This window comes from Hyla sarda, unplaced genomic scaffold, assembly GCF_029499605.1.
Source record: "Hyla sarda isolate aHylSar1 unplaced genomic scaffold, aHylSar1.hap1 scaffold_1072, whole genome shotgun sequence".
NCBI lineage: Eukaryota > Metazoa > Chordata > Amphibia > Anura > Hylidae > Hyla > Hyla sarda.
In genome coordinates, this window is record NW_026607692.1 from 163 (window position 1) to 14,149 (window position 13,987).

Sequence of the window (13,987 nt, forward strand, 5' to 3'; positions counted from 1 at the left end):
GAGAGATGTTGTTTACACCTAGTGATGTCAGTGGTATTGAGTGACATCACAGCACAGTGCTAAGGCTCCTGGGCCTGGACACAGCAGCGGCTGCAATATCTCAACGGAGAATACGTTTATATCTATGTGTGTGTGTGCGCATATATATATATATAATATATATATATATATATATATATATATATATTTCTCCGCCGAAATCACTTTTAAACCCATTTCCACCTTTTTTTCCCTTCTCTTCCTCTTACTTTTTTTTCACGTTTTTTTACGTTTTTCTCCTTTTCGCCTCTTTTCTGGGCGTATTATTCTTCTTTTTCTTCTTTTTTTCGTCTAATGCATACCCCATCAGTGCAGCAATGCTTATTCAATACCGCCAGCAGATGGAGACACTGGGGGATAATTTTCTAAGGATTTATACTGATTTTTCCTGTCTGAATTTGTCGCACAGAAAGTTGCAGGCCAAATATGTGTGACATTTCTGCGACTTTAGCTTCTAGAGCATTTTTACAACATTATACATAGGTGCTGAATACATAAAAAGCGACTGTTCAGCGACAGACAAGTCGCATCGGCTGAAAGTAGGCCAGAATGTCAGTCCATGTTGGAGCAGGTTTAGATACAGTCTAAAGCATAGATCTCAAAGTCTGTGCACAGAATTTAGCAAGGGCCTCGCACCTTCTGATGCATCAGGTAGGTGCACAATAGCATAGCCTAACCCTCTGTACTTTGGTCTATATTGATGCGGGACATAGACAGCCAGCTGATGACCAATCCATTAGTGCAATGGATGGCTGGAAGCATTTGTCTTTGCCTTTGCAATACCACAGAAGCAATGCATGGTCAATGTACAGCAATGACACACCTGTGTGAACAGCCAGGAGACCCCCCCCCCCCCCCCATGTTATGTTACATAGTTACATAGTTAGTACGGTCGAAAAAAGACATATGTCCATCACGTTCAACCAGGGAATTAAGGGGTAGGGGTGTGGCGCGATATTGGGGAAGGGATGAGATTTTATATTTCTTCATAAGCATTAATCTTATTTTGTCAATTAGGAACATTCAGCACCCACCCCGCTATCAAGGCAGCTGCCTATCATGTCATGCCCTACCTGCACAGGTGTGCTGGCTACTCAAATGATCCAATTAAGGAGGCCATTTAGTCAGCAGCAGCAGAAGTCCTGTGCCTGGACGCTCCAACAGGGGCCAGACACAAGCAGAAGCAGAAGCAGCAGAAGCAGCAGCAGCACCACCTTTTGTTTTTTGGCTGCAGCAGCAGCAAGGCCCACAGGGCTGGCTAGCTGGCTAGCCAGCAAGCAGGTAGCAATGAAAGTAGGAATCTTTCTTTTTAACCCTGTAAGGGGGTGGTGCACTGTACCCGAAGATACTGCCATATCGGGTCAATGCATAGGGCGACGGAAGCAAGCTTCGAAATCGGCCCCCGTTCTCAAAAATCCATTTAATATATGGTCCCCAGATAGGGGATGTATCAGATATTAAACTGATAAGAACAGATACTACACTTGATCTTAGCCAAAAGGCCGAGAAGCGATAACCGTGAAAGGGGCGGGCCCAACAAGGTCCCCTTCATGGGCACTATCACTGCTTGCTGTCAGGGAGGCTGCCAGACAATTTTCCATGCACACTCTGGGCTGGGGGGCAGTCAACCACCAGTACACACAGCAGAACCTAAACCCATACCATTATTGCTAAGCAGCAAGACAGGGGCCCATTGCACTCCCACGGGGCCTTTTTAAATGCAATCCATAACCCGGATTTGCCAGGAACCCTTCTTACTCCTCCTACTTGCATGTGACACTGGGCTTAGGATCTGCATAGGAAACACACACACAAGCACACACCTACCTTTGTTGCCTGCAGATGCCTCCTTGGCTGTCCCCAAACGGTATCAAACCAACACCCACGGGAAGCTATAAGCATAGAGGACATGCCTGCACCCCATTGGACTTACCTGTGTGGGTTAAATCCGGGTTATTTGACAACCTATGGCGGTGATGGTTCTGCTCAGGCAGAGCAGTGCTGATGCTCCTCATAAAGCTGTCGCTGCTGTGAAGGTTCTAGGTGACATCACAAATCCCTTTGGTTACATACACAACAAAGCTGGGTTGTTGTTGTTTACACTCTGCAAGGCCTGTGGAAGTGAGTGACATCATAGCACTGTAGTTCTGAGGGTTCAAGATGGATGCAACAATCTCCTGTTGCTTCTATGAAGGCCGTAATAGACGACATCACCAAACAGCTCCATAGTCACATACACAGCAAAGGAGAGATGTTGTTTACACCTAGTGATGTCAGTGGTATTGAGTGACATCACAGCACAGTGCTAAGGCTCCTGGGCCTGGACACAGCAGCGGCTGCAATATCTCAACGGAGAATACGTTTATATCTATGTGTGTGTGTGCGCATATATATATATATATATATATATATATATATATATATATATTTCTCCGCCGAAATCACTTTTAAACCCATTTCCACCTTTTTTTCCCTTCTCTTCCTCTTACTTTTTTTTCACGTTTTTTTACGTTTTTCTCCTTTTCGCCTCTTTTCTGGCGTATTATTCTTCTTTTTCTTCTTTTTTTTCGTCTAATGCATACCCCATCAGTGCAGCAATGCTTATTCAATACCGCCAGCAGATGGAGACACTGGGGGATAATTTTCTAAGGATTTATACTGATTTTTCCTGTCTGAATTTGTCGCACAGAAAGTTGCAGGCCAAATATGTGTGACATTTCTGCGACTTTAGCTTCTAGAGCATTTTTACAACATTATACATAGGTGCTGAATACATAAAAAGCGACTGTTCAGCGACAGACAAGTCGCATCGGCTGAAAGTAGGCCAGAATGTCAGTCCATGTTGGAGCAGGTTTAGATACAGTCTAAAGCATAGATCTCAAAGTCTGTGCACAGAATTTAGCAAGGGCCTCGCACCTTCTGATGCATCAGGTAGGTGCACAATAGCATAGCCTAACCCTCTGTACTTTGGTCTATATTGATGCGGGACATAGACAGCCAGCTGATGACCAATCCATTAGTGCAATGGATGGCTGGAAGCATTTGTCTTTGCCTTTGCAATACCACAGAAGCAATGCATGGTCAATGTACAGCAATGACACACCTGTGTGAACAGCCAGGAGACCCCCCCCCCCCCCCCCCATGTTATGTTACATAGTTACATAGTTAGTACGGTCGAAAAAAGACATATGTCCATCACGTTCAACCAGGGAATTAAGGGGTAGGGGTGTGGCGCGATATTGGGGAAGGGATGAGATTTTATATTTCTTCATAAGCATTAATCTTATTTTGTCAATTAGGAACATTCAGCACCCACCCGCTATCAAGGCAGCTGCCTATCATGTCATGCCCTACCTGCACAGGTGTGCTGGCTACTCAAATGATCCAATTAAGGAGGCCATTTAGTCAGCAGCAGCAGAAGTCCTGTGCCTGGACGCTCCAACAGGGGCCAGACACAAGCAGAAGCAGAAGCAGCAGAAGCAGCAGCAGCACCACCTTTTGTTTTTTGGCTGCAGCAGCAGCAAGGCCCACAGGGCTGGCTAGCTGGCTAGCCAGCAAGCAGGTAGCAATGAAAGTAGGAATCTTTCTTTTTAACCCTGTAAGGGGGTGGTGCACTGTACCCGAAGATACTGCCATATCGGGTCAATGCATAGGGCGACGGAAGCAAGCTTCGAAATCGGCCCCCGTTCTCAAAAATCCATTTAATATATGGTCCCCAGATAGGGGATGTATCAGATATTAAACTGATAAGAACAGATACTACACTTGATCTTAGCCAAAAGGCCGAGAAGCGATAACCGTGAAAGGGGCGGGCCCAACAAGGTCCCCTTCATGGGCACTATCACTGCTTGCTGTCAGGGAGGCTGCCAGACAATTTTCCATGCACACTCTGGGCTGGGGGGCAGTCAACCACCAGTACACACAGCAGAACCTAAACCCATACCATTATTGCTAAGCAGCAAGACAGGGGCCCATTGCACTCCCACGGGGCCTTTTTAAATGCAATCCATAACCCGGATTTGCCAGGAACCCCCCTTCTTACTCCTCCTACTTGCATGTGACACTGGGCTGAGGATCTGCATAGGAAACACACACACAAGCACACACCTACCTTTGTTGCCTGCAGATGCCTCCTTGGCTGTCCCCAAACGGTATCAAACCAACACCCACGGGAAGCTGTAAGCATAGAGGACATGCCTGCACCCCATTGGACTTACCTGTGTGGGTTAAACCCGGGTTATTTGACAACCTATGGCGGTGATGGTTCTGCTCAGGCAGAGCAGTGCTGATGCTCCTCATAAAGCTGTCGCTGCTGTGAAGGTTCTAGGTGACATCACAAATCCCTATGGTTACATACACAACAAAGCTGGGTTGTTGTTGTTTACACTCTGCAAGGCCTGTGGAAGTGAGTGACATCATAGCACTGTAGTTCTGAGGGTTCTAGATGGATGCAACAATCTCCTGTTGCTTCTATGAAGGCCTAATAGACGACATCACCAAACAGCTCCATAGTCACATACACAGCAAAGGAGAGATGTTGTTTACACCTAGTGATGTCAGTGGTATTGAGTGACATCACAGCACAGTGCTAAGGCTCCTGGGCCTGGACACAGCAGCGGCTGCAATATCTCAACGGAGAATACGTTTATATATATGTGTGTGTGTGCGCGTATATATATATATATATATATATATATATATATATATATATTTCTCCGCCGAAATCACTTTTAAACCCATTTCCACCTTTTTTTCCCTTCTCTTCCTCTTACTTTTTTTTCACGTTTTTCTCCTTTTCGCCTCTTTTCTGGGCGTATTATTCTTCTTTTTCTTCTTTTTTTTCGTCTAATGCATACCCCATCAGTGCAGCAATGCTTATTCAATACCGCCAGCAGATGGAGACACTGGGGGATAATTTTCTAAGGATTTATACTGATTTTTCCTGTCTGAATTTGTCGCACAGAAAGTTGCAGGCCAAATATGTGTGACATTTCTGCGACTTTAGCTTCTAGAGCATTTTTACAACATTATACATAGGTGCTGAATACATAAAAAGCGACTGTTCAGCGACAGACAAGTCGCATCGGCTGAAAGTAGGCCAGAATGTCAGTCCATGTTGGAGCAGGTTTAGATACAGTCTAAAGTATAGATCTCAAAGTCTGTGCACAGAATTTAGCAAGGGCCTCGCACCTTCTGATGCATCAGGTAGGTGCACAATAGCATAGCCTAACCCTCTGTACTTTGGTCTATATTGATGCGGGACATAGACAGCCAGCTGATGACCAATCCATTAGTGCAATGGATGGCTGGAAGCATTTGTCTTTGCCTTTGCAATACCACAGAAGCAATGCATGGTCAATGTACAGCAATGACACACCTGTGTGAACAGCCAGGAGACCCCCCCCCCCCCCCATGTTATGTTACATAGTTACATAGTTAGTACGGTCGAAAAAAGACATATGTCCATCAAGTTCAACCAGGGAATTAAGGGGTAGGGGTGTGGCGCGATATTGGGGAAGGGATGAGATTTTATATTTCTTCATAAGCATTAATCTTATTTTGTCAATTAGGAACATTCAGCACCCACCCGCTATCAAGGCAGCTGCCTATCATGTCATGCCCTACCTGCACAGGTGTGCTGGCTACTCAAATGATCCAATTAAGGAGGCCATTTAGTCAGCAGCAGCAGAAGTCCTGTGCCTGGACGCTCCAACAGCGGCCAGACACAAGCAGAAGCAGAAGCAGCAGAAGCAGCAGCAGCACCACCTTTTGTTTTTTGGCTGCAGCAGCAGCAAGGCCCACAGGGCTGGCTAGCTGGCTAGCCAGCAAGCAGGTAGCAATGAAAGTAGGAATCTTTCTTTTTAACCCTGTAAGGGGGTGGTGCACTGTACCCGAAGATACTGCCATATCGGGTCAATGCATAGGGCGACGGAAGCAAGCTTCGAAATCGGCCCCCGTTCTCAAAAATCCATTTAATATATGGTCCCCAGATAGGGGACGTATCAGATATTAAACTGATAAGAACAGATACTACACTTGATCTTAGCCAAAAGGCCGAGAAGCGATAACCGTGAAAGGGGCGGGCCCAACAAGGTGCCCTTCATGGGCACTATCACTGCTTGCTGTCAGGGAGGCTGCCAGACAATTTTCCATGCACACTCTGGGCTGGGGGGCAGTCAACCACCAGTACACACAGCAGAACCTAAACCCATACCATTATTGCTAAGCAGCAAGACAGGGGCCCATTGCACTCCCACGGGGCCTTTTTAAATGCAATCCATAACCCGGATTTGCCAGGAACCCTTCTTACTCCTCCTACTTGCATGTGACACTGGGCTTAGGATCTGCATAGGAAACACACACACAAGCACACACCTACCTTTGTTGCCTGCAGATGCCTCCTTGGCTGTCCCCAAACGGTATCAAACCAACACCCACGGCAAGCTGTAAGCATAGAGGACATGCCTGCACCCCATTGGACTTACCTGTGTGGGTTAAACCCGGGTTATTTGACAACCTATGGTGGTGATGGTTCTGCTCAGGCAGAGCAGTGCTGATGCTCCTCATAAAGCTGTCGCTGCCTGTGAAGGTTCTAGGTGACATCACAAATCCCTATGGTTACATACACAACAAAGCTGGGTTGTTGTTGTTTACACTCTGCAAGGCCTGTGGAAGTGAGTGACATCATAGCACTGTAGTTCTGAGGGTTCTAGATGGATGCAACAATCTCCTGTTGCTTCTATGAAGGCCATAATAGACGACATCACCAAACAGCTCCATAGTCACATACACAGCAAAGGAGAGATGTTGTTTACACCTAGTGATGTCAGTGGTATTGAGTGACATCACAGCACAGTGCTAAGGCTCCTGGGCCTGGACACAGCAGCGGCTGCAATATCTCAACGGAGAATACGTTTATATATATGTGTGTGTGTGTGCGCGTATATATATATATATATATATATATATATATATATATATATATATTTCTCTGCCGAAATCACTTTTAAACCCATTTCCACCTTTTTTTCCCTTCTCTTCCTCTTACTTTTTTTTCACGTTTTTTTACGTTTTTCTCCTTTTCGCCTCTCTTCTGGGCGTATTTTTCTTCTTTTTCTTCTTTTTTTTCGTCTAATGCATACCCCATCAGTGCAGCAATGCTTATTCAATACCGCCAGCAGATGGAGACACTGGGGGATAATTTTCTAAGGATTTATACTGATTTTTCCTGTCTGAATTTGTCGCACAGAAAGTTGCAGGCCAAATATGTGTGACATTTCTGCGACTTTAGCTTCTAGAGCATTTTTACAACATTATACATAGGTGCTGAATACATAAAAAGCGACTGTTCAGCGACAGACAAGTCGCATCGGCTGAAAGTAGGCCAGAATGTCAGTCCATGTTGGAGCAGGTTTAGATACAGTCTAAAGTATAGATCTCAAAGTCTGTGCACAGAATTTAGCAAGGCCTCGCACCTTCTGATGCATCAGGTAGGTGCACAATAGCATAGCCTAACCCTCTGTACTTTGGTCTATATTGATGCGGGACATAGACAGCCAGCTGATGACCAATCCATTAGTGCAATGGATGGCTGGAAGCATTTGTCTTTGCCTTTGCAATACCACAGAAGCAATGCATGGTCAATGTACAGCAATGACACACCTGTGTGAACAGCCAGGAGACCCCCCCCCCCCATGTTTATGTTACATAGTTACATAGTTAGTACGGTCGAAAAAAGACATATGTCCATCAAGTTCAACCAGGGAATTAAGGGGTAGGGGTGTGGCGCGGTATTGGGGAAGGGATGAGATTTTATATTTCTTCATAAGCATTAATCTTATTTTGTCAATTAGGAACATTCAGCACCCACCCGCTATCAAGGCAGCTGCCTATCATGTCATGCCCTACCTGCACAGGTGTGCTGGCTACTCAAATGATCCAATTAAGGAGGCCATTAGTCAGCAGCAGCAGAAGTCCTGTGCCTGGACGCTCCAACAGCGGCCAGACACAAGCAGAAGCAGAAGCAGCAGCAGCACCACCTTTTGTTTTTTGGCTGCAGCAGCAGCAAGGCCCACAGGGCTGGCTAGCTGGCTAGCCAGCAAGCAGGTGGCAATGAAAGTAGGAATCTTTCTTTTTAACCCTGTAAGGGGGTGGTGCACTGTACCCGAAGATACTGCCATATCGGGTCAATGCATAGGGGCGACGGAAGCAAGCTTCGAAATCGGCCCCCGTTCTCAAAAATCCATTTAATATATGGTCCCCAGATAGGGGACGTATCAGATATTAAACTGATAAGAACAGATACTACACTTGATCTTAGCCAAAAGGCCGAGAAGCGATAACCGTGAAAGGGGCGGGCCCAACAAGGTGCCCTTCATGGGCACTATCACTGCTTGCTGTCAGGGAGGCTGCCAGACAATTTTCCATGCACACTCTGGGCTGGGGGGCAGTCAACCACCAGTACACACAGCAGAACCTAAACCCATACCATTATTGCTAAGCAGCAAGACAGGGGCCCATTGCACTCCCACGGGGCCTTTTTAAATGCAATCCATAACCCGGATTTGCCAGGAACCCTTCTTACTCCTCCTACTTGCATGTGACACTGGGCTTAGGATCTGCATAGGAAACACACACACAAGCACACACCTACCTTTGTTGCCTGCAGATGCCTCCTTGGCTGTCCCCAAACGGTATCAAACCAACACCCACGGGAAGCTGTAAGCATAGAGGACATGCCTGCACCCCATTGGACTTACCTGTGTGGGTTAAACCCGGGTTATTTGACAACCTATGGCGGTGATGGTTCTGCTCAGGCAGAGCAGTGCTGATGCTCCTCATAAAGCTGTCGCTGCTGTGAAGGTTCTAGGTGACATCACAAATCCCTATGGTTACATACACAACAAAGCTGGGTTGTTGTTGTTTACACTCTGCAAGGCCTGTGGAAGTGAGTGACATCATAGCACTGTAGTTCTGAGGGTTCTAGATGGATGCAACAATCTCCTGTTGCTTCTATGAAGGCCATAATAGACGACATCACCAAACAGCTCCATAGTCACATACACAGCAAAGGAGAGATGTTGTTTACACCTAGTGATGTCAGTGGTATTGAGTGACATCACAGCACAGTGCTAAGGCTCCTGGGCCTGGACACAGCAGCGGCTGCAATATCTCAACGGAGAATACGTTTATATATATGTGTGTGTGTGCGCGTATATATATATATATATATATATATATATATATATATATATATATATTTCTCCGCCGAAATCACTTTTAAACCCATTTCCACCTTTTTTTCCCTTCTCTTCCTCTTACTTTTTTTTCACGTTTTTTTACGTTTTTCTCCTTTTCGCCTCTTTTTCTGGGCGTATTATTCTTCTTTTTCTTCTTTTTTTTCGTCTAATGCATACCCCATCAGTGCAGCAATGCTTATTCAATACCGCCAGCAGATGGAGACACTGGGGGATAATTTTCTAAGGATTTATACTGATTTTTCCTGTCTGAATTTGTCGCACAGAAAGTTGCAGGCCAAATATGTGTGACATTTCTGCGACTTTAGCTTCTAGAGCATTTTTACAACATTATACATAGGTGCTGAATACATAAAAAGCGACTGTTCAGCGACAGACAAGTCGCATCGGCTGAAAGTAGGCCAGAATGTCAGTCCATGTTGGAGCAGGTTTAGATACAGTCTAAAGTATAGATCTCAAAGTCTGTGCACAGAATTTAGCAAGGGCCTCGCACCTTCTGATGCATCAGGTAGGTGCACAATAGCATAGCCTAACCCTCTGTACTTTGGTCTATATTGATGCGGGACATAGACAGCCAGCTGATGACCAATCCATTAGTGCAATGGATGGCTGGAAGCATTTGTCTTTGCCTTTGCAATACCACAGAAGCAATGCATGGTCAATGTACAGCAATGACACACCTGTGTGAACAGCCAGGAGACCCCCCCCCCCCCCATGTTATGTTACATAGTTACATAGTTAGTACGGTCGAAAAAAGACATATGTCCATCAAGTTCAACCAGGGAATTAAGGGGTAGGGGTGTGGCGCGATATTGGGGAAGGGATGAGATTTTATATTTCTTCATAAGCATTAATCTTATTTTGTCAATTAGGAACATTCAGCACCCACCCGCTATCAAGGCAGCTGCCTATCATGTCATGCCCTACCTGCACAGGAATGAAATATAGGACTAACAGTGTCCAGGATGTGCTCTATAAAACTTAACTTTTAATGTCAAATTAAAGATATTAACAAGTGTCTAGTATTATGAGAAAGTATGATTATCTCGGTCTAATAAGAGACATTAACAAGGTGTGTCCGGGACTCTGCAGGGCCCAGCCAGTCCCGAATCACCTTTCACTAGAGGGTGCAGTTTAGTTGCACACCTATAGAGTATAGTAATCAAATAACCCAACGCGTTTCTGCTCGCTAGTATATAGCGGGCGTCCTCAGGGGGTATAGACAAAAGAATAAATCAATGACCGAGAGGATATGATATGTAAATTCCGTCATCCATATCCAACAACTGTTAAGAGAAAGGTACATCTCTATATATGCAAAATAAAGGAGTCAATTAAATATGCAATGACATCCATAGCATAAAATATAAATAAGTATAGTGACCCAGGAGCCTGGAAAAAATTTTTACTCTATCCCTAATAAAACCTGCAAAAATTAATGTATGCAAGGTATTTATTCTGTGGGGAAGAAAAAAGCTGTCCCTAGGGTCACTTATGCACACAGAGATATAATGCAGTCGGCATAAACCGGGTCCACCTATAAGAGAAAGAGAGACCATTTTGAGGGAACGGACCTGAAAAGAAAGCCCCACACTATACACTGATAGTGTATCATTACTCACGGTTAGCCGAACTGTAAACTGTATGCAGGCGCAGTCCCGCTGTCAGCGGGAGCCGGAGTTGTCCGGCCGCTCTCTCCTCGTGTGGGGAGCGAAGGCGTCTGACGTCATATCCGTCGGCTATTCTGCTTATATGCAGTGCGGCGCGCACCGCCCCTGTGACGCCAGAAAAGGGGGCGTGCGATCGCATGTAAACAAAGACATGCCGCGCTGTCAATGTCAAGTAGCAGATGCCGATGTCTGTAGGCGTATTAATTAAACAGTAAAGGAACAGGTAAGGAATGGAGGAGTTCAATTATTCTAGATACAAGCTAAAGATGGCGAGAGACCGAGGCATAGCTGACTGTTTCACTCATATGTAGCTGTCATTGTCGCAATTGACAGGAGAGGTCAATATGCAAATAAACCTGGTGTAGGGACAATGCTATCGAAGATGCATTGTTCTGATCCAAGATTGGTGTATCTATGGTCATCCCACAATCGGGGTATTAGAATCAATTATAATTGTACATAAAGATCAAAACCCCTTACTGGGGCTATAATTAGTGATTATATATGCAGAGGATGAAATAGAGGCAAGAATCCAGACCACCCCACGGTAAGTGGTAATACTACTGCTGGTTGTAAGGTAACCCTCAAAAAAAGGGGGGGTGAGGGTAAAGTAAGTTGGCTATGGAGGGGGTGGGGGGGGGGGGCGATCCTAACTGTCTATAGGGAGGGGAGTGGGGATAGCGGGGCCCTAGGGATCCTGAACTCGCCCTAGTAGACCCTGTAATCAGTCCCTAAACCTAGGCGGGGTGGCCGCCCTAAAAAGGGCGGTCCCGCACAGGAACCTCCTAGACTATAACTGTTAGGCCCTTTGGATAATAGGGTTCGGGTGATAGTTATCTCCTGTCCGACCAGCTACGGTCGTCCCTAACTACCTGGAATACACCCGTGGGGAGAAAGTGTGAACTATAAAAAACATGCAAAATGGAGCTGCTCATTTAGACCTCTGGGAGATAACGAATCTAGGTGGTATATCCACCTACATTCTTTTTGTAGGATCAACCTGTCCAGGTTGCCTCCACGTACAGAGGGAGTTACTTTTTCGATTGCTGTAAATTTAATCTGGCTCAGGTCTCCTCTATGTACTTCTATAATATGTGTTGCCACCGGGGTGTCTCGTGCATTGCGTATATCGCCCACATGTTCCAAAATTCTTTTTTTGAAAGGGCGAATGGTCTTGCCTACGTAGAGGAGCGGGCAGGTACACACAGCTACATAGATGACACCTGTAGAAGAGCAATTCATAAATTGTTTGATTTTGATCGAAGACTGTGGGACTGTGGTACTTTTCAAGACATATTGGCATGCCCGACAATGTCCGCATTGGAAACACCCCTGTGGAGGTTTAGAACTATTAAGCCAAGTATGTACCTGAGTGTCATTAGTGGAAAGATGGCTATGTACCAAAAGGTCTCCCAAGCTTTTACCTCGTCTATAAGTTATCTGAGGTTTAGTGCCTACCAAGTCAAGGAGATCAGTGTCCATTCTTAGAATTTCCCAATGGCGGGAGATAATCTCCCGTATTGGAGCAGCCATTTTATCAAAAGTTCCAATTATTCTCGCTTGATGCGAGTGATTGGATTCTCTTGTTTTTGGAGTAAGTAGTTCCGTGCGTGGTCTGGATGCTGCCTCTCTGTATGCCTGTTTAATAATGTATTGTGGATAGCCTCTATCTCTGAATCTTGTGATCATATCTTGGGCCTCCACCTGAAAGTCCTGGGTTCTTGAACAATTCCTCCTGAGGCGGAAGAACTGCCCCTTGGGGATCCCCCTTTTAAGGGGGCCCGGGTGGCAGCTCTCCCACCTCAAGAGGCTGTTAGTAGATGTCTTTTTGCGAAAAATTGTACTCTGCAAGGTATGGTCACTATCAATGAATATCTTGATGTCCAGGAATGCCAATTCTTTATCCTGAATCTCGTGAGTAAAGAGCAGTCCAGACTGTTTTGATTAAGAGATTGTATTAATCGGAAAAAATCATCTCTAGTCCCGTTCCACAGAACAAACACGTCATCAATATACCTCAGCCAAATTATGGCTAGGTCACTAAAGTGTTCCCGCTCATCGCAAAACAAAGTGGTCGCCTCCCACCAGCCCAGGGTGAGGTTCGCGTAGCTGGGGGCACAGGGGCTCCCCATCGCGGTGCCCCTGAGCTGGTGGAAGAAGCGACCTTGAAACAGAAAGTAATTTCTTGTAAGAGTAAAATGTAACAACTGAAGTATTAACTGGTTATGCTCTTGGAACTGGGATCCCCGTGTACTGAGATAGTATTCAACCGCATGTAGGCCCACTGTGTGGCGGATGGACGAGTATAAGGCCTCGACATCTACGCTAGCCATCAGAGTATTATTGTTGACAGTGATCCCCTCAATGCGTTTCAGCAAATCCATCGTATCCCTCAAGTGTGAGGGTAAGCTGAATACGAATTGCCGAAGAACCTTGTCAATATAGATCCCCACGTTTTGCGTGACACTTCCCACGCCTGACACTATAGGACGGCCTTTAAGTGGTAACAGGCCTTTGTGAATTTTGGGAAGGGCGTAAAACGTGGGGATCGTGGGAGCGGTAGGTGATAGATATTCAAATTCTTTTTTGTCTATGAGGCGCTTGTCAAGGGCTATTTTGAGGATCACATTAAGTTCTCTACAGTAGGCTGACGTCGGATTAGAGGGAAGGATCTCGTAGGTGTCTTTGTCATCTAAAAGTCTTTTGGCCATCCGTACATATTTGGATTTGTCCATAAGGACGATATTACCGCCCTTGTCAGATGCTTTTATGATGAGTTTATCATTGTGCTGGAGTTCAGACAGGGCTCGTCTCTCCATGAATGAGAGGTTGTCCCTGTATCCCCTCGTCATGGGAACTGTTCTGAGATCCCTCAGAACTAATTCCAAGAATACATCTATACATGACGTATCGGATACAGGGGGAAACAGTTTGCTTTTAGGCCTAAGGTCCGTAAAGGGTCCCTCACCTTCTATTCGCTCGCCCTCATCCATTAGTCCAACTAATTGTCTGGCGACTGCA

The 13,987-nt window shown here is 45.6% G+C and overlaps 4 non-coding genes across 4 annotated transcripts; all 4 read right to left on the reverse strand.

Moving 5' to 3' along the window:
- Nucleotides 1-1,362: 1,362 nt before the first annotated feature.
- Nucleotides 1,363-1,553, reverse strand: LOC130300262 (U2 spliceosomal RNA). Its single transcript, XR_008851245.1, has one exon. It is a non-coding gene; the product is annotated as a U2 spliceosomal RNA (small nuclear RNA).
- A 2,090-nt stretch (nt 1,554-3,643) lies between these two features.
- Nucleotides 3,644-3,834, reverse strand: LOC130300263 (U2 spliceosomal RNA). Its single transcript, XR_008851246.1, has one exon. It is a non-coding gene; the product is annotated as a U2 spliceosomal RNA (small nuclear RNA).
- A 2,080-nt stretch (nt 3,835-5,914) lies between these two features.
- LOC130300234 (U2 spliceosomal RNA) lies at nt 5,915-6,105 on the reverse strand. Its single transcript, XR_008851218.1, has one exon. It is a non-coding gene; the product is annotated as a U2 spliceosomal RNA (small nuclear RNA).
- Nucleotides 6,106-8,187: 2,082 nt separating this feature from the next.
- On the reverse strand, nt 8,188-8,379 carry LOC130300233 (U2 spliceosomal RNA). Its single transcript, XR_008851217.1, has one exon. It is a non-coding gene; the product is annotated as a U2 spliceosomal RNA (small nuclear RNA).
- Nucleotides 8,380-13,987: the final 5,608 nt, after the last annotated feature.